The sequence below is a fragment of the Anomalospiza imberbis genome, chromosome 7 (assembly GCF_031753505.1).
Source record: "Anomalospiza imberbis isolate Cuckoo-Finch-1a 21T00152 chromosome 7, ASM3175350v1, whole genome shotgun sequence".
In the NCBI taxonomy this organism is placed as follows: domain Eukaryota; kingdom Metazoa; phylum Chordata; class Aves; order Passeriformes; family Viduidae; genus Anomalospiza; species Anomalospiza imberbis.
The window spans coordinates 3,222,630-3,241,470 of NC_089687.1; positions in this window are offsets into that span (position 1 = coordinate 3,222,630).

Here is an 18,841-nt window from a genome sequence, read left to right on the forward strand (position 1 = left end):
TGAGTTATCAGTACCTCATGGAGTCATTTAAAAAAGTTTGGGCTTTTTGGGTGTGTTAGGGATTTTTTTTTTTTTTTGTATACCTCATCTAAAGCTTTGAAATTTCCACCGTGCTTTGTTAGGAAAGAAGATGATTAATTATTTATTTTGGAGATAGGAGCAGAGCCTACTTCCATCAGGATTTAGGGGAGGGGTATGGATTCAGGATTCAGTAGAGGTGTAAGCCCTGTAAGAGTGTTGTGTTGCATGAGTATGAGTGGGTGAGGCTGAATCATTATTAATTGCAAATTGATCAGGTTGGGTTTTTTTTTGGTTTTTTTTTTTTTTTTTTTTGCCATGAATTATTCATGAACAGATCCAAACTTCTGCGAATATATTCAGTATTCACCTAACAGTTGGGATGAACAACTTTCAGAAACTAGTGATTGACAGTGAACCTTCTGGTACACTATTTAAACAATATTGATTCATGGGCTTGCTAATATGTTTGTCTTTATCCTAAAACTTGAGCAGACCCTCTCTGTTGGCAAAAGCACACAAAGAGCTGGTTGGGTGACCTCCCCACCCTGGATAAAACACATTGTACTTCACCAGTCTGGGACATCTGACCTCAAAAATTACACTGAAGTGCAGAAAGATAAGATCATAATTGGAGAACCAGAGAATCCCAGACTGGTTTGGGTTGGCAGGGTCCTGAAGATCATGTCATTCCACCCTGCCATGGGCAGAGACACCTTCCACCATCCCAGGTTGCTCCAATCGCCATCCAGCCTAGGCTTGAACACTTGCAAGAGATGAGCAATGATGCTTGACCAGATCAGCCCCTCACACAGAATTTATACCCATATTGCAGATGGCAAAATTGCCCTCTTCTTGTCCTACTGTGAAGCAGGAGCATTAAACACTGCATTCCTTGGTTTCTGCTTTTTAGACTTTTTAAATCTTAAAAAAATATCAATTCCATCAGCACAGAACACTCACTAAAATACTCCAGGAATGAAATGCTGACTCAGATTCTTGCCTACTCCAGTGACAAGCAGTAAGACAAGTTTGTCTCTAAATTCAACTTTGCAGAATTTTATTCAGGTCTTCAGTGTCGGGTTTCTTTTAGCCCACCACCTTTTGCATCCTCATACTTTGGATTCTGAAACAAAAAGTGAAAAAAGAAAGTGAAGCAGAGACCCCACACTCAGGCAAAATCTCCAGCCCTTAGTGTTGTGTTGACTCAAACCATGCTGGAATTTTTGTCAGAGCTGCAGAGAGAGAATGTCCACAGAAAACATGAATACCAACACAAAATGAGGGTTATAGCAGGCAGACTGACAGATTTCCCTAAAAAAGAGGAAAATAAAACCCCCAGCAGCTGGACTCTGTCTCTAAACTGAGTCCAGAATTAGCTGAGGGCACAAGAACTGTTTGTTTTTTGGAAAGATTGTGTGTGTGAGAATAGAGTAGGGATCTGAGGATGTGGCCAAGGACTCCAGAGTGGACTGAAGTGCCCAGATAATGGCAGAAATAAAGAAGAGTCTTTAATAATGTGGATTGAGTAGGATGTTCACCACACATCTTAGGAATCAGGGTGATATTAGAGGTAAAACAGCCTGATGGTTTGAGGTGATTTGCTTCTGAATGTTTGACTTCTCCTCCAGCTCTTGAATCCCCCAGTGCTCCTCAGCCCTCTTGCTGTGGGAGACCATTCCCTTGCTGTGTGCCTGTCACAAATTCCAGATCTGATGGAGGGGGATGTGTGGGAAGCTTTGACAGAGCAGTTGATGCCTGTAAAAAGCAAATGTTTCTGCTGCAGAAGGTGGACTTGGCACCAGGGTGGTCACTGTCCCTCTGGAGACCTCTGCCCAAGAGCTCTGACAGGACGCGTGGCACGAGAGCAGCAGCAGAGATGGTTTGCAAGGAAATAAGATGATCATTGTTGCACTTCTGGAGACAAGACAACTGAGCTTATCAGATGAAAGCACTTGCTGGAAAATGTGCAGGGCAAGGGTAGCCTCAGAAGAATGGTGAGGACACAGAGGGATGGTGAGGACGCAGAAGGGCATCGTGTTCAGAAATTTGTCTTCTGTAAATGAACTAAACACCCTTTTGCATTTTGTAAAGGAAAATTAATATTCATAAAGAGTTCTGTGGTTAAGCCTGTATCTCCTAAATAACTCTTCAAATTTAATTGAAATCTTTACCCTTTCTCTTATCAAAAATATCAAAACTTTTCTCAGTTGAGTCTTGAGGAAAGGCAAACTGATGCAGGGATGCAGCAAAGATCAGGACAAATTGAAAAAGTCAGATGGGAAGTTCCATCTGAATGAGATGCCAGATTTGATGTATCTTCAGGTTTACATTTCCTGGAGTTTTCGATGTGTTTTTTTTTTTCTCTTTTTCTTTTTTCTTTTTTCATTTTTCTTTTTTCTTTTTTCTTTTTCTTTTTTTCTCCCCGGGAGGAGGTAAGACATATTCCACAGTAAAATAGAGAAATACCACAGACTTCCCCTTTTCCAGCTGCCCTACTGCCAGACATTTTTAAAACACATTAAATTATTTAGGACCATAAATCCCAACAAGAAGAGAGAAGAAGAGCAGTAAAGCTTAATGTGTGCCTTTAGTAAAACTTAACCTAACTGAAAAAAAAAAAAAAATTCTGTTAATACGTCATTACCAGGGCTGAATTTTATTTATCTGAACCAACCCAAGATGAATAATTGGCCAATCTTCCAAGAGCTTGCCTTTTTGGAAGCAGAATTGTCTTTTCTGTGTACCTCCCCATGCACAAATCTATGACATCTTCTATCAAGGCACAAATACGGGGACTTGATTATAATCAAGTGTGGAAAAATTACCTAGAGGTGGAATGCAGTAAGGGATGAACCACAGGGCTGCCATACAAGTCATCTGGCAACAATTCAAATTTTCTGGCTCCAAAAGAGCCTTGGAGTTGTGTGAGTGAAATCAGGGGCAGCTATCTGCTCTCTTGGTACAAAAAGTGAAAATGTTGGATAATTTCCCAGGGGAGAAAGCAGGAACCTCACATGTGCCTGGGTGCAGGGGTTGCTATTTACCTGCTGCACCTTGGTTCTTTGGGAAGTGTTTTATTGGAATTAAAACACCCAGTATTTTGTATTTTCTCATTTCAGCAAATCCCATTTCCAGTGTTCCGCTAATGTCACATGCTAAAGCCGGAACACCTTTGATCTCATTCTAAGCCCTGGAATAACGAGGAGACATCAGTCAGCCCAGCTTTGCTTTAAAGGAGATAGCACACACTACCTGTGCTCAGTGTCATAATGCTCACAAAATATGAATGAAAAATCATTTACCTCTTCCCCATTATTATTTGCCAAAAGCTTGCCTGCATAGCGAAGCTTTAGGAAAATATCTTTAATTGTATTTTGCACCCATCACTTCTTATTTTGTACCTCTGGCTTTTTTAAGTTCTCATTCACCATATATTATAATCATAATAATCATTGTAATAATAATAATAATTACGAATGGAAAATTTCTCTGAATAGTAAATTTTAGCCTCCTGGGACTGTCAATTGTGGATGGGCTCGTGATTGATCAGAATATTACACAATGGCATGGTGTAATTCTTTAGTGTGGTGTTGTAAAATGGAGTATTGCTTCTGTTATTTTATCCAGTTTGCTTTTATATGACAGGGTTTATTGTGCGTTATGTTGTAGCTCATTCCTCTGTTCACAATGCCTACTGATGTGTAATTATGACTTGTCTGAACTGTAAGAAGGAGCAGTAAGTGAAAGAAAATCTGCAAGCACACTTGATTTATGAGCCCTGATACTATATTACAGTCCTAATCTGCCTGCTTAACTTAGCTTCAGGCAAACTTACTGTATAACATGCTTACGATTAGCACTGCAGCAAGTTGTAGAAGATTTACTCTGTTGGAGCTATGAGACTTTTTTTTTTTTACATGATTTAGTCATTATTTCAGTTACAGGTATGGCAATAAATTATTCCCCATATAAAGACCCTGTGTCAAGGAACAGCAATTGCTAAAAGGCTTTTTATACAGTAACAAAGAACAGTGCTTGGAGTGTTTTCCTCGCACAAAACATCTTAATGTTATTGGTCATTTTTTTATGATGAAACTTCTTTACACATTCTTCTCACATTCATACAATTTGTTTTATTATACTGCAGCTTTTGTAGCTCGGTACAATCTGCTTATTATAAGAATGTCTATTTGGACCCAGTGAATCTCATATTTTCAATAGTGGCCCAAAATAGAAATTACTATGGATGTGCAAATGAAAAGAAGGCCATAAAGCAATGACCTAATGTCAGGAAGAAAAGATGTAAGGAGATTTGCATTTTTTTTTAATCACCATTCATGAAGACAGATGCATTCGTTCACTCCTGGTGAAACTATAGCATATTCAGAGCAGCCACTTTGGGTAAACTAGAGGGGCACATTATTACCCTCAAATAATAAGGATCAGTGTTGATCATTCAGGGCCTAGTTTGGGGCTCATTGAAATCACTGCCTGGCTTGCCATTTGACTTCCCTGGAATCCCTATTATACTGTATTCACTGGCAAATAAGCAAGGGATCTAAAGCTTGATCCAGGGAAAGGCTCCCGTCAGTTAAATGGGTTGCAATCATTCTTTTTTTTTTTTTTTTTTAAATGCTGAACAGAACTGATTGCTTGAGTCAAGATAGGTGTTCTCATCAGGATTTTCAAACTGGCCATTAGAATGCTGTTTTTTTTCCTGGGGTTTATTAGCAGTAGGTTTTGTTTTTTTTTTTTTTTAATGAAAATTCATGTCATAAAAGTCAGAACCAGATGAGATGAAAAAATACAAAGTATACATCTACAGGGGATTAAATGTTAATGAAATAGCTCTATGGGAACAATATCTTGGGAGCTTTCTTTTTTTTTTTTTTAATTTATTACCTTTTTTCTTCATTAACACTGACATAGTGAATTCTAAATGTTATTTTTCACCTTTGAAAACACCTCCTTACACCTGCCTGGAAGACTGTTATGACTGCCAGTGAAAGAAGGAACTTTCAAGAGAGACTGTGCTCTCTTGGTGACTGGGGCATTGCGATAGCAAAGCAGAAAGGTTTCTGAGGGGTGCAATGGAACTGCAATCATATATGAACAGTGGACAATAACATCCTTTAATTAGGAACAACAGTATTTTCAGGCTTATACTGCTTCAGTGAAGTTACCATAAACAATGAGCTTTTTATAGTATAACAATAAAGCCTTTTAATTTCTTGGGTTTATCTTCTACAAAAAAATTAAAAAAAAAAAAAAAAGACCTCTGCTACACATTATAGAGTCATCAAGGAGTTGGCTTTCCTTCTGCTGGGCCCACAAATGTGATCCTGAGCAGAAATCCAAAGCTGGAAGTGGGTTTGTGTGGTGACCACGACCCACTGCCATCATTTTCCATAATGTCCTTTGGTAGCACAGGCCATTTGCAAGGGCAGAACTCACAGCCTGGGTCTCCAAGTGATGGTCATCGTGTTACAGCCATCATCTACAAGTATTTGTTGATGCTATTGACTGAACAAAAGGTTTATGAGGCAGAAGATGTATTTTTCTAAATGATGCTGTGCTACTTATAACCTAATTAACTTTACTTTAGCCAGCTGAGTATACCTGGAAACCAAATATATCATGTGGCAATTAGCTTTCCTCCTTCTGGCTTAGTACACTTAAGTTGTTTATTGAAAAGGTTAAATATTGATTGAAAATGGATAATAGAACCATATTACAGTTGTATGCTAAATGGCAGAAGTTGCCTGTAAAACATTTCCAGTTACCCCACAGTAATGCAGTTAGAGAGCAGCAATCTGCTGCTGAAGCACCCAGGCAAAAAAGAAAAAAATAAAAAAAAAGAAAAATCAGGGACAAATATAAATCACCCACAACGCAGCCGTTCTTATCGGCACGCTGAATTCACACAAACATGTTGGGAAGTTCAGTCATTAATTATCACGATGTTGAAATAATATAATAAAAATAATAATTGCTTGTGAAGCGATCTGTTGCCTCCCTCCTCCTCCTCCTCCGACGGAGGCTCCTCTCTGTCTCTCCCTTTCTCTCTTGCCATGAGAAGCCACACAGACAAAGTATCAAGTGATCACATAGCATGAACTACAGCCCGAGGCAAAGCTTGTTATTTTACTTGAAACGGTGATGCATTTAGGACCCAGAAACTGTCAATAATTTTTTCTGACTTCCAGGGGATAAAAATTCCAATTACGGAAACTTCACTGTGAAGCTGCATAGTCCAGTGCCACATATTAATATTACAAAGCATCCTTAGCACCTATTAGCTCAGTTTTATCTGTAGTTTAGATCAAAATTGTGTGGATCTGTGAGATTAAGCTGATTTATTGTAATTGTTGCTTGTTCTGAAAAGTGGAAAGTGTGTCTTGAAAAAAGCTGGTTGAAGCAGGCTCTGTGGACAGTAACACAATTTGACTGGGCGTCCTTCAGCCAGTTGGCTACAATAAGTCTGAGAATATCCATTCAAGGGCCTTTGGCCATTTTTCTCCCTATATTTTTTTCTATAAAATACGGGTTTAAGTTTCCTAAGTCATCACAGCAAAGGCCTTTTCTGAAGCAATGGGCTGAGGAAGTATTTTTTAGGCTCAGTCCCTTCATTTCTGGCATGTGGGAGATGAATTCAAATGTGTAGAGAAGTGTGCGGAAAAAAAAAAAAAAAATTATCTGTTCTTGTGCTCTACCCCCGGGGAATCACAGTGGAGATTAAAAAATAGACAGAGGAAGCGTGAAAAAATTAACCTTGCAGAGCATGTCCTCAGTGAAGGGCCATGGGGAGGCTCAGTGGCGGGGTGGGATCAGAGGAGAAACCACATGGCTGCCATGGAGATCCTTGGGAAAAGGAGGCTGGAATGGAGCTTTGATTCCTCTGGTGGATTTCTGCTCACCTGCGAGGAGCTCAGCCCTCTGTCCTCACCTCGCAGCAGCAAAGCACGCCAACATTATTCCTGGTGCTCTCCCACCACGCTTTCCCATCTGTGCCACTCCTGGGGAGTGGGAAAGTGATGATATAACTCGATTTAATACCACAATAATATAACCACACCAGAGAGAGTTCCTCCCACTCTGCTCTTCTCCACTTTCTCCTCCATCAGCTGGGGACTTAGATCTCTGGCTCTCATCTTTATATATATGAGGTTTTTTGGTCGGTTTTTTTTCCCCTTTTTTTCCCCTTTTTCCTTTTAAATAACACTGCTGTGCTCACGTGGCATTATTGTTTGCTAATAGCCCAGTGCCAATACATCTCTCAGGGATGGACAGATGCACACACAAGGCTGCACAAGGCATAGCTAACAAATGTGTTTATTATTGACAGAATAAGAACTGCCACGCTGGAAGATTAAAAGTTGGCTGCCTGAGGTTCCCCCCTCCGGTTAACAGTTCACAGCTTTGTTATTTCAGGTCAGAGACAAACTAAGCCTAAAGATGTAAAGCAGAGTCTGAGTGGACAGAGAGGTGAGGCTGCAGCAACAGCAATACAGGATTAGTTCTGCTCGTTGTCTTGCTAGTCTTGTAAAGGCACTCTGGGATGAAATTATGATAAAAATGTTTTTCACAATATAGTGTTTTCTGGAAATCTCATTCTCGTTAGCCAGTGTTTTCAGGTATAAATATTAAATACATAATTGCATAGTGTTTCCTTCCTCTTATTAACTGAATTGCTGTAGCTGTGTAGGTGTAAGAGTGTACAAGAGACGCAGTTTGTAGGGGTAAACAATACCTCAGCACTATATTTGCTGTTAACCTTCTTTATTTTAGCATGAGGTGGGTTGGTTGGTTGCTTGTTTTGTTGTGGCTCCCTAATTTTTCTTTGCGTCCAATTTACATTGGATCCCTTAAGATTATATACAAATAACTCCATATGATTAGTGCAGCATCTTCCGTTCATTTGGCTCAGTGAAAGTGGAGGTTGTGTATTTACAAAAGGTTCCCAAATTTGTAACTACCTGTGGAGGCAAGATTAAACTGGCTTTTGTTATTTAATATTTCCTTTTCCCTGCACTTCCAAATCAAAATTTAATAGAAATAATAATCAGACATATCTGCTAGTGTTACAAAAAAATAACAAAAATCTTTGTAGTGTGAGAGAGAGACAAAATAATGCAGCAGTTGTACAGTCAGGTGCTGAAATCCAAATATAAATAGGAAGAGACAAGGGAACATGTAAGATGCATGAGCTTTGATATACAGGTTGAGCTTTTTTGTTTGTTCAGGAAATTATTTTAGCAGTTTTCTTGTATTGTTTGGAAACCTTGGCATTTGGGGAGGCACTGAGGTCTGTGCATTTTAATTTTTCACAAGGAGTAGAACAGCTTCAGAACCATCAGAATTGCTGCGCGTTTTATTTTTCGTACGACTGCTAAAAAGGTGTTTTCACCATGGTTAATTATTAACCTTTCCTCGTGTATAACGACATTATCTTAAAAAAACAAAAAAAAAAAAAAAAAAAGAAAAGGGAATAAAATGTTTTTTCTGTGTTATCTCCTTGGTTGGTTGGTTTGGGTAATGAGGATCCACAATGAACCTCCTGCAATTTTATACCTTATCGAGCCTGAACCTCGACGTTGAGCAAAATATTCCAAAAGCCCCCCTCAATCCAACTATAATGCTGCTGAAATACATCGGGCAACACGTCCCCTACCTTCCTGCATCCTGCCAAATGAACTGCAGCATTCCAATATGGTGCCACATGTGCATGGAAGCCCGTAGCACTTCTAACAGGTGCTGCCGGAATGCGCTCGACAGAGATATCGGCGGGAAGGTCATCTGCGACAGCAAACACCCAAAATATCAGTGCAAGGTTACAGCAAACGCCCAAAATATCGGTGCAAGGTTACCTCTGCACTGCCAGGGTGCTGCAGCACCAAAAAAAGGTGGTGTGTTATTTTTCTGGGGTGGAAAAACATTTTGGGAGGAAGGTTTGGGGTGAAGTTAGTGAGGATGTAGGAGGGACAGCTGGAAAACATGAGAAATGATAGAAGGGATTATGACACCTTCAGAAGGGCATATCTTTGAATTTAAAAAATTGGACAGAGAATGAGCTCCTGCTCTGCATCTTCTTGCATGAAAATTTGTTTCGTCCAAGATAACAGAGTTAAAAACATAAAATACAGAAGAAACATAAAATACAGAAGAAACATAAAATACAGACCATATCCTAACCATAAAGAGTGGTGGAGCTTAGGCTCTTTTATGAGGGTAAAGGTATTTTGTAGGATTATTATTGCGTTTTGAACTTATTGCTGTGTTTTCAGGGTGGAACAAAAACCCCCCACACACAACCCAACAAACATTGCCTGCGTTTAGGCTGGGACTCCGGCAATCTGTCCTCTGCATCGTTCTTGGCCTTTGTCTGACATTTATGGTCTTATGTTTATCATTGTGAGCAGAGACCCAGTTTGCTCCCTCTCCTCTCCTCTCCTCTCCTCTCCTCTCCTCTCCTCTCCTCTCCTCTCCTCTCCTCTCCTCTCCTCTCCTCTCCTCTCCTCTCCTCTCCTCTCCTCTCCTCTCCTCTCCTCTCCTCTCCTCTCCTCTCCTCTCCTCTCCTCTCCTCTCCTCTCCTCTCCTCTCCTCTCCTCTCCTCTCCTCTCCTCTCCTCTCCTCTCCTCTCCTCTCCTCTCCTCTCCTCTCCTCTCCTCTCCTCTCCTCTCCTCTCCTCTCCTCTCCTCTCCTCTTCTCTCCCTGCCGCTCCTAACGTGGCATCTGAAGCTGTTAAAATTATAATTAACGGGGCTGCATTTCCCTGGGATTGATTCCCACGAAGGGGCTTTAGCAGATCTCCCTGCAAACTGCTACCGTGCAGCCCAACAATGCATGGAGACACTTTCTATCTTATTTGTGTTTAAAAGTCAGATATTTTGTTCTGGATAAACTTCAGAAATGCTCTTCAATTCTCAGTGAGGCAAGCATTTCAATTTTCTGCAATATTAGCAGGGGTAACTAATGATGGCTAATTTTTGCCTGTAGTATTTCCCTCAATCTGCTTGTGCACTTTCAGTTACTCTGGCAGCAGCAGCATTTGTACATTTTCTGGTCACTAAACACTCAAGTACAATTGTAAGTGATCAGTTTACAGTTGGCCAACAAAAGAGCTGCGGGAATGTCTACAAGAAAAAGAAATTTGAATAAATATGCATGTGTATAGCCCATATTCTCTGGGCAAGAGGGAAGGACAGAGGAAAACTCAAAGGTACTTTAGCCATATCAAAATATATTTTGAAAAATAAGATCATGTATTTATCCTGTCTTAAGAAGGTCCAGGGTAAATCCAAACCACACAGATTTTGAAAATACATTAGCGTGTTTCTTCATGTTGAAAGTAAAACTTCTTCATCCAGTTTGTCTCTGATTATTATTTCCTTCATATTTTTTAAAAAAAATATGTTCAAAATATAGGTTTAAGACAGAGGCAATTTGATTTATACATCAGAATAACACCACCTTATGAACATATTTGAAAGTTATTTAATTCAAAGAGAATAATGAAGGAGATAGGAAGATAACATTTTAAAAATATACATTTGTAAAACTGGATGAGAGTCCTTTCATGGATAATACCTCCAAAGCGGGAGGCTTCAATATAATTTGTTAATCTCTCCAACTCCTGGACTATTCAGAAGAACTGAACATAAATGCCAAGGAAATATTTTTAAATGAAGAGGCAGCTCACTTGTGCCCACACTAATTAATATTTCCCTTTGAAATTTAATTATTGTCTTGCATTTTGGACGGTGCTGTTTGTGATGGAGTGGCAAGAACAGTTCAAAATAAATCAGAACTCTATGGAGACAGTTCAGCAGCTCGTGTCACAGGGAAGCCTTCGTTAGAAATCTCACATCCTGCAGAAGATATTTCTCTGTTTTTCTGTGAAGAGGTGTCATCGTTTGTGACACCGCTCTGCAGACATAATTCCACAGAAACAGGGGAATGCACTGTGGGATTTGCATGTTTTATACTAAAATCATCTGAAATGCAGGAAACCTGCCCAGCTCTGTGCCTCAATCAGATCAAATCAACGTGCACTAAAAGGGAAATCCGTCACATTAAGTATCAAAATATTAAAGGGTGAATTATGGCTTTTGCAGTGGCAGCCTCGTGGGGCCCGGGGGAAGAGGGGCAGTGCTGGAGGCTCTGCAAAGTGCCGAGGTGCTCAGATATCCTCCAGGGACACTGGCAAAGGCACTTAGGACCAGCATCTCTCTAGCACAGAAAGAGATGCTTCTGCTCAGCACCACCTTCCTGGTGCTGGACACCGCTGGCAGAACTTGGACCATGAGTTTGCTCATGGCCAGGGGGAGTGATTTCAGTGTCAGTCGTTATTACTCCTCTTTGTCAAAGTGCAGAACATTCCTCTGCCCATCCCTCCCATCCCTGTCTCAGGACATTAGGAGACACAAACACAGGCTGCTGCCCCTGCCCCTGCCAGCCATGATCCTGTGCAATGTAAAACGTTTTTTCTCCCCCTCTCTGCCACCTCCGATAGCTCCCGAGTGCAGGGAAGACGTCCTGACTGCATGGATTCGTAAAGGCAGGAGGCAGAATGTTTTGCTTTCATCATCTATTGCTGTGAATAAAAGCCACCACGTCTGATCCTTAGTGTCAAGGCCGTAACCTCAACGGGTAGATCCGTGCAGGTTCACAGAACTGGGGTGCAGCCATGTCTAGCAGGTGGTCCTGCCTCCCTTTCCCACCTCTTGATGATGATGAGTCTGGTTTCCTGCTGAAATTGCAGAAAAAGGTGAAAATTAAGTGCTTTAAGCACTGCAAATATGCACATATGTGTATTAGGGATGAGAGAAATGAATCATAGATTCACAGAATGGTTTGGGTTGGCAGGGACTTGAAATACCTTTTTGTCCCAGCCCCTGCCATGGACAGGGACAGCTCCCACTGTCCCAGGCTGCTCCAAGCCCTGACCAATCTGGCCTTGGACACGTCCAGGGATCCAGGGGCAGCCACAGCTGCTCTGGGCACCCTGTGCCAGGGCCTCACCACCCTCCCAGCCAGGAATTCCCTCCCAATATCCCACCTAACCCTCTTCTCTGGCAGTGGGAAGCCACTCCCCTTGTCCTTTGTCTGTTCTCACTCCAACAGGTTCATACCATGGAGGATCAGTTGTTTCAAGCTCTCTTACAAGGCAGAGAAATGTTATAGATGACACTAAAGGTACCAGCAATATTTGGAGCTAAATTTTCCCTTACTCTTAGAAGTGAGTTGGCTCTGGGAACTTTGAGAGCTCTGGCCAAACGTGACACAAGAGCTGGCAGAGCTGAGATCACCCCAGACCTCCTGACTGCGGCCCACTGCCTCCACCCGCACCACCAGGATTTGTTGTTGATCTCATTTTCACAAAGGAGCTGTTCATTTGGGGTATAATGCAGGACCTATCTTTGAGTGTGTTTCCATGTGTTGCTCAAAGAGTTGCAGCCCAGTCAGCACGTTTTGAGTGAAACACAAAGTTGTTCCTAATCTGATGAGGGAATTTCTCTGTCAAAGTCCAGGCCAGAGATTTTGGTGAGTCACCAGAAAGTGCTTCTCTCAGCAGCAGTAATTCACCCTAAGCCATTGTTTTGGAACACATGGCACTACAAGAAAATAAGAACCATCATTTTAACTCCATATATTTTTACTGAGTTAAATTCTGTTGCATGTTTTCAGTCATGACTCTTGGAAATGTGAGCAAGTGCTGTGTTGGTGCCAGTTCTGTGAATCCCATATCTCAATCAACCTGGAAGTACAAAGATATTATTTATCTCTTGTGGGAAAAAAGGTCAAAAATAGTTGTGAAACCTTAAATTAAATCAGAATTCAGATTTAATTTGGTGAAACAATCAGGGATCTGTGAGCTTACCTAGAGCTTAAATTAAATCAGAATTCAGATTTAATTTGGTGAAACAATCAGGGATCTGTGAGCTTACCTAGCTTGCCCATCAAGCGGGTTTTCTTTAGACATTGTCAGCAGCTCACTGGAATTCAGAAGTGGGGGGGGAAGGATGAATACCTGTTATCACTTGGAATTCTTGGATTTGGTTGGCAATACAAAATTGTCAGAAACGAAGCAAAAAAAAAAAAAAAAAAGGACAAAAATGTCAGAATCTCAGTCTGGCTTAAACATACCTGAAGTTCAGGAGGCTGGCTGTGTCTTACAGCACAGCTGCTGATTTTAGATCAGTTGGGACGGATGAGAATATTTGTAGATAAATTTTTGGTTGTGATGAACTCAGGAATTCCTTGCCCGAATGGCTGCAGCAAATTCCTGTGAGCAAACCAAGGGAAGGAAAGCCCCAATCTTATAATCCAAGCTCCCAAGTATAAATCCAAGCCCAGATTTCCTTCTCTGACTCCAACCTGAGAAAAAGATCTTCCTTCCTCTGTCACAGAATATTTCCCCCACCTATTTCCACTTGACCCAAGGAATAGAAAGAGGTTAGCTCCATGAAAAGCTGTCCTGGATCAATCAGCAGATGAAATCTGTGATGAGGAAAAGATCCAGAGATGTGAAGTTACAGGACTGACTTGTCTCACTGGTGCATCTTCCAGCATCATTCACAGGAAGCAAATGTTGGCTAATGGAATAGCAATGATATCGTGGAATAATGATATTATGGGAAGTTGACTCCAGTTTGAAATTCCCACTGTGTGCTTTTACTTTCCCTGGGCCAGGAGAACTCATAGAAATATAGAAATTCTCTTCCTAAGGAAACCAAATCAACTACAAACAGACCTTTAAAAACAGAACAAATGTTTAAAAAGAAGTAAAAATCAACTTTTATCTGTTTGCTGCGTGTAGGTCAGCACTTCCAAATCAGTTGAACATCACTGTACATTGAATACAGCATAATGTATGTAAATAGATTGACAATTAGAATGAAGGAAAATGCTAATATTTGATGATGTTACAAATGAGGTCATGGCTGTTTTTTAAGGTTTCTCGTAATGGAATTGTATGCTTGCCTTTCAAAAATGTCAGCAAAAGTACCATAGGAAAATCTATATAAACAGGGGTTTTTTTGCTGTCTTTCTTATAGCATATTTAGAATTTTGACATAATTTGAAATTTGTTCTTTTTCATTTATTTCTTTGGGGTTTTTTCTCTCATCTCTATTGTTGTTTTATGCTTGATGGTTGATTTGCACATAAATTCCTTCTGCTATGTTGAAAGTCACACAGGATCCGGCCCTTAGGGGAAATATTCACAAGAGATTTGGTAAAATATTGGTTTATATTTAACTGATTTTTCCACAGCAGCAAAGAAATACTATGTCGTTATGGTTGTTTCAATTTTCTCTATTATATAATTGATATATACATCAACTGGGGGAAAAGTAAGATCTTCAAATTTAGCTCATCTAATGGGAAATGTTGCTGAAAATCCTAGAAGACAAGAAACATATTTAATTTTTTAATATGTATATTAATAAAAATAGCATTCTGAAAAAAACAGATAAATAATGAAGTTGTTGCCCAACCAGGTATACCTTGTGATGTCTGAATATTTATTCTTGCAGTGACAGAACAAAATTTAATTGTTGGTGGAAGAAAAAAGAAAAAAAAAACACCAAGGAAATAAAACTAATGCCAAAATTTGCATTTATAGTGTTTCTGGTGCCTTTAGTGTAGGAGGCCCGATGTTCTGCTTTGGGATCACATGTGGGCATGTATCTAACACAAAAATACTGTTGAAAGGTGAATACAGAGAAGGGAGAATATTTTTGTTGTGATTACTGTTCTGTAATAAGGGATTCAGCTACCTATCAGAAAATCGGAGGTACCTAATAGGAAATTTGGGACACCAAATATCTCAGATAAATGAGGATTTTTCTGAAGCTGAAGGCTACTCAGAAGGCTAGACAGGGATTTCCAATTGTCTCCTATCCAAATGAACTGCTTTTACAATAAAAAATTGCTACTTTTAATGGAAATGGAATCCTTCATTCACATTAAGATCTTTTTAGGAGGGGTTGGAATTAGAGAAGAAGCTTTAGACAAAAATACCAAAACAACCAAACCACGAAAATCAAGATTCCCTCTTACATTCAGGCTGCAAACATATCTGCATTGGCTTTTAGCTGGAAAGTAATCTGGCATACAGAAACCAATAAATGGTGGGTTTCCAGTGGCTTCCACCTGTTCCAGAGTTGCAAGACAGCAGTAGCCTTTTCAAAGCCATTAATAATGCAGAAGGTCAATATCTAAACAGATATATTGAATTACACTCTGCATCATTATAATAGCCAGACTTTTTGTATCACAGGTGATTTTTTATTTCTGTCATTTGATCCTTTCAAGCTAATTAAAATACACAGTTTATTTATTTTTTTTTTTTTATAATGTTAAGGATACTATTGTGGTGTTTATCCCAGTGATTACGCTCCTCAAAATAGATTTAAAAAAAAAGACACTACCCACTGCAGAAAAGTATATATAGATTTTTATTAACTTTGCAGCTCCAGTCACTCAACAAAACTCCCCAAACACCAGAAAATCAAAAAAGTTAACCCAAAAGTCTTTCTCAAAGAGTATTTTCACAAAAGTGAGAATATTTCATCACAGTAATTTTTTCTTCACATTATTGTCATTTTATGTGAGTTTAGAGGTATAAAATGTATAGAAACCTTAGGAATTCAGTGTTTGTGCTCCGCAGTGATCTGCAATATTTCAATATTACAATCAGTTCATTGCTGAACAGGTTAAAAATAAGGCAGTGCATTCATTTGCTGTTATGCATTTCCCCCTTATGTTTTAAAATCCATAGTAATATCAAATTCCAAAGCCACGAAATCTGCTGTCGGCGTCTCCCATTGACATTTTCTGTTTGTGTAGAGGAAAATCAGGTCAAACCAAGCCACTAACAGCATCACAGCCCTGTTTCTGCAAAATATTTTGTCACTACAGAATGTGGTGATTTCGGTGCATGTGTTCCAGTTTTCTGAATTTAGTGATTGATCTCAGGGTGTTCGAGTGCTGAATCTTTGCTGTCTGAGACCTTAAAAAACACAGACTGTAAAGGTTTAATCCAAACCCTATTGCCTTCACTGGTAATCGATTCAGACCCAGATCACATAAAGTTGAGTGACTTAGGTCAACAGGGAGGGATCCCTGATAGTCTTCAAAGTAATAGAGAAGCACAAACCCTGAAATTTAAGGAAAAAAAAATAAATTAGATTAAATTCTCTTCTACTCAAAACTGCAGTTGTAGTATGAAGTTCCTTCAAAATCAACTCATTTTCCTTTTCAGCTAACTTATTTGGTTTAATTAACAGCAAACACTCCATTGATTTTTGTCCAATAAAGGAAAATTCCATACTTCAAATCTATCTTAAGGAAAATCCCATTCATTTAAATATAGGAATTACAGTTGCAAAACGAAGCAATTTTCCTTAACAATCTGTGAGCCAAAAAGTCCTTATTGGAAGTTACACTGCCTTTGAGTGGAAGATTATTTTTCCCAAACCATTATGCCTGTTAGCCAGGAATAGACATAGAAATTTCCTTTGGAAACTACCTTCTAAAGGCGTAGTGAAAAATCCATGATGATGACGATGATTATTATTATTCATAATATTAATAGTAATAATAAGAAGGACCAATTCTGATTTTGCTAAACAGGAGAAATGCTGGATCTAAAAATATACGAGGGCATCAGCTCTGTGCTTTTGGAAGGTGGAGAGAGTTGGCAGTAGGGAGGTGAATTCAGATACCACAACTTTACATGAATTTTTTTTGATTCAGGTCATGGATTAAAATGGATAAAAAGGCTGAAGACAAGAAATGCTCCTGTTTCTCTGGCTCTGCTCTGCTCAGCCCATCACATGTGAGACATGTAAATTCAAACCCATGGCTCTCACCAACCGGCCAGCTCGAGTACAGTGTGTGACACTTTCTCAGATTCCTACTGACACGCAGATATTGCCAAAAATATCATGTCCGACTTTGCACAGAGCTCCACAGGCACAGAAATATTTCTTATAAAACATTTTTCTTCAGAGGAGAATACTGGGCTCCAGGAGAGAGGGTTTTTTATGGTCCAGATTTCCCTGTCAAAGATTACGCCTCACAAAACGTGTGCTGAGCCTCTTTGGCAAAGCCCTTTTCCCTTCATATTTGATGTTTGCTTAGTTTTGTTTGTTTGCTTGGTTTTATTGCTGTCAGTGTTATTTCTGGTGACTACATGACTCAGAGGGACTAGAAATAAAATTAGAGACTTTCACCTCTAGGTCAACAGTTTCATTCTGGCCCAGAATACAGGGACCTATGTAAAATAACTCATTGATCTCACTCCAGTTCCCAGTTGGCAAGTGTGCATATCACAAACTCTATCATTAAAAAGGGCAATAAATTGTCATCCTTTGCAGCAGTCCCAGAAGTGAGCTCAGTGTTTGCATTGGCCTTGCTGCTGCATCACCCTCTCCAGGAGGGTGTGTGAGGAGCTGGGGGGTCCTGGAGGTTGGGTTTTCCTTTCCCCTTCCTGCTGGAAAGCTAAACAGGGGCTGGGTTTTGCAGTGCAGCCTCCCAAATCAGTAAGACACCCTTCAGCCAGGTAATCAGATGTAATTTCATAACCATACACTGCTTGCTAGCCAAGGCTTTCTTTTCCAAAGGATGTGACCTTGATCTGCATCAGGTTTCTTCTCTCCCCACTAAACACCATTTGTGTTTCTCCCTAATCACAGGGGTTCCAAATAAATTGCCAAATTCATGGAGGAGAAAGGTGAAAAGACACAAAGAATTGGGTATCTCTGTGTTTAAAATTACCTGTTTGACCTGCTGCTCCCAGAGCCCAGCTCTGAGATAACAGCTCTCTCCCCCACTGAGATCAGAGCCTGGATCTCTTTCCTCAGATGAAACACAGACAAAAAATTGCATCACTGTGATCTATAGCAGCAACAAACACTCCTGCTTCTACAGAAAGATTGGAGGGGGAGCTATTGTATTTCATTTTTTGGCATTATTATTGATCCTAACAGGTGTTTTGAACTGAAGACCCCCATGGCTTTCAGGAGTCTGCACAAACCCTCAGTTTAAACTACAACAGAGATGTCATTGGTGTTCACTAAAGAGCTATCCAACCTTTTTTGTACATCCCTGGGTGCTTGTAATCCTCCATTCTCCAGCCCATCACGAAAGCAGGAGCATTTAGCCCGGGATCTCAGCAGCACAACTGGGTCAATCTAATTTATTTCTCCTCCCTCTCCATCCTGCAGGTTCATAACCGCTTTCCCCTCGTGTCTGTGCGTGGCTGTGATGTTGTGCAGGTATGACTGAGCTCCCTGTGCTCCCACTGGATCTGGGATCGTTTGTCTTCCGTGATCCAGGCTGGCTGCACCACACGACAGCACACAGTGACAGTAATTTGCACTGATCTGCCCCCACTGCTAGTCCTGCTGCTACAAATAGCAATTGATTATAATGCTGTAGTGTTATTGACTGTCACTATGAACACAAGCTTTATTTCATTTTTAAAGTAACACGCCGCAGATTTACTTAGCAGACGTGGAGCAATAACAGCAATAAAAAAAAAAAAAAAAGGAACAAAATCAAAACAATTTGAGGCGGGGAGGAGGCAGAGGCAGCATTGCATAAAACTCAGGGAAAATTAATTAATGTTACCAGATGATTATGATACTGCTGATGAGCAGAAAAGCTGTAGAGGATGTGAAGGCTGGTATTTCAGAGAAACAATGCCAATTTACATCACCTGAGGATCTTGCCTGGGGCATTCAGGTTGTGGGAATCTCTCAGATCCATCAGAATGCAGAGAAAAAAAGTGAGCCTATAAAAATCATCATGA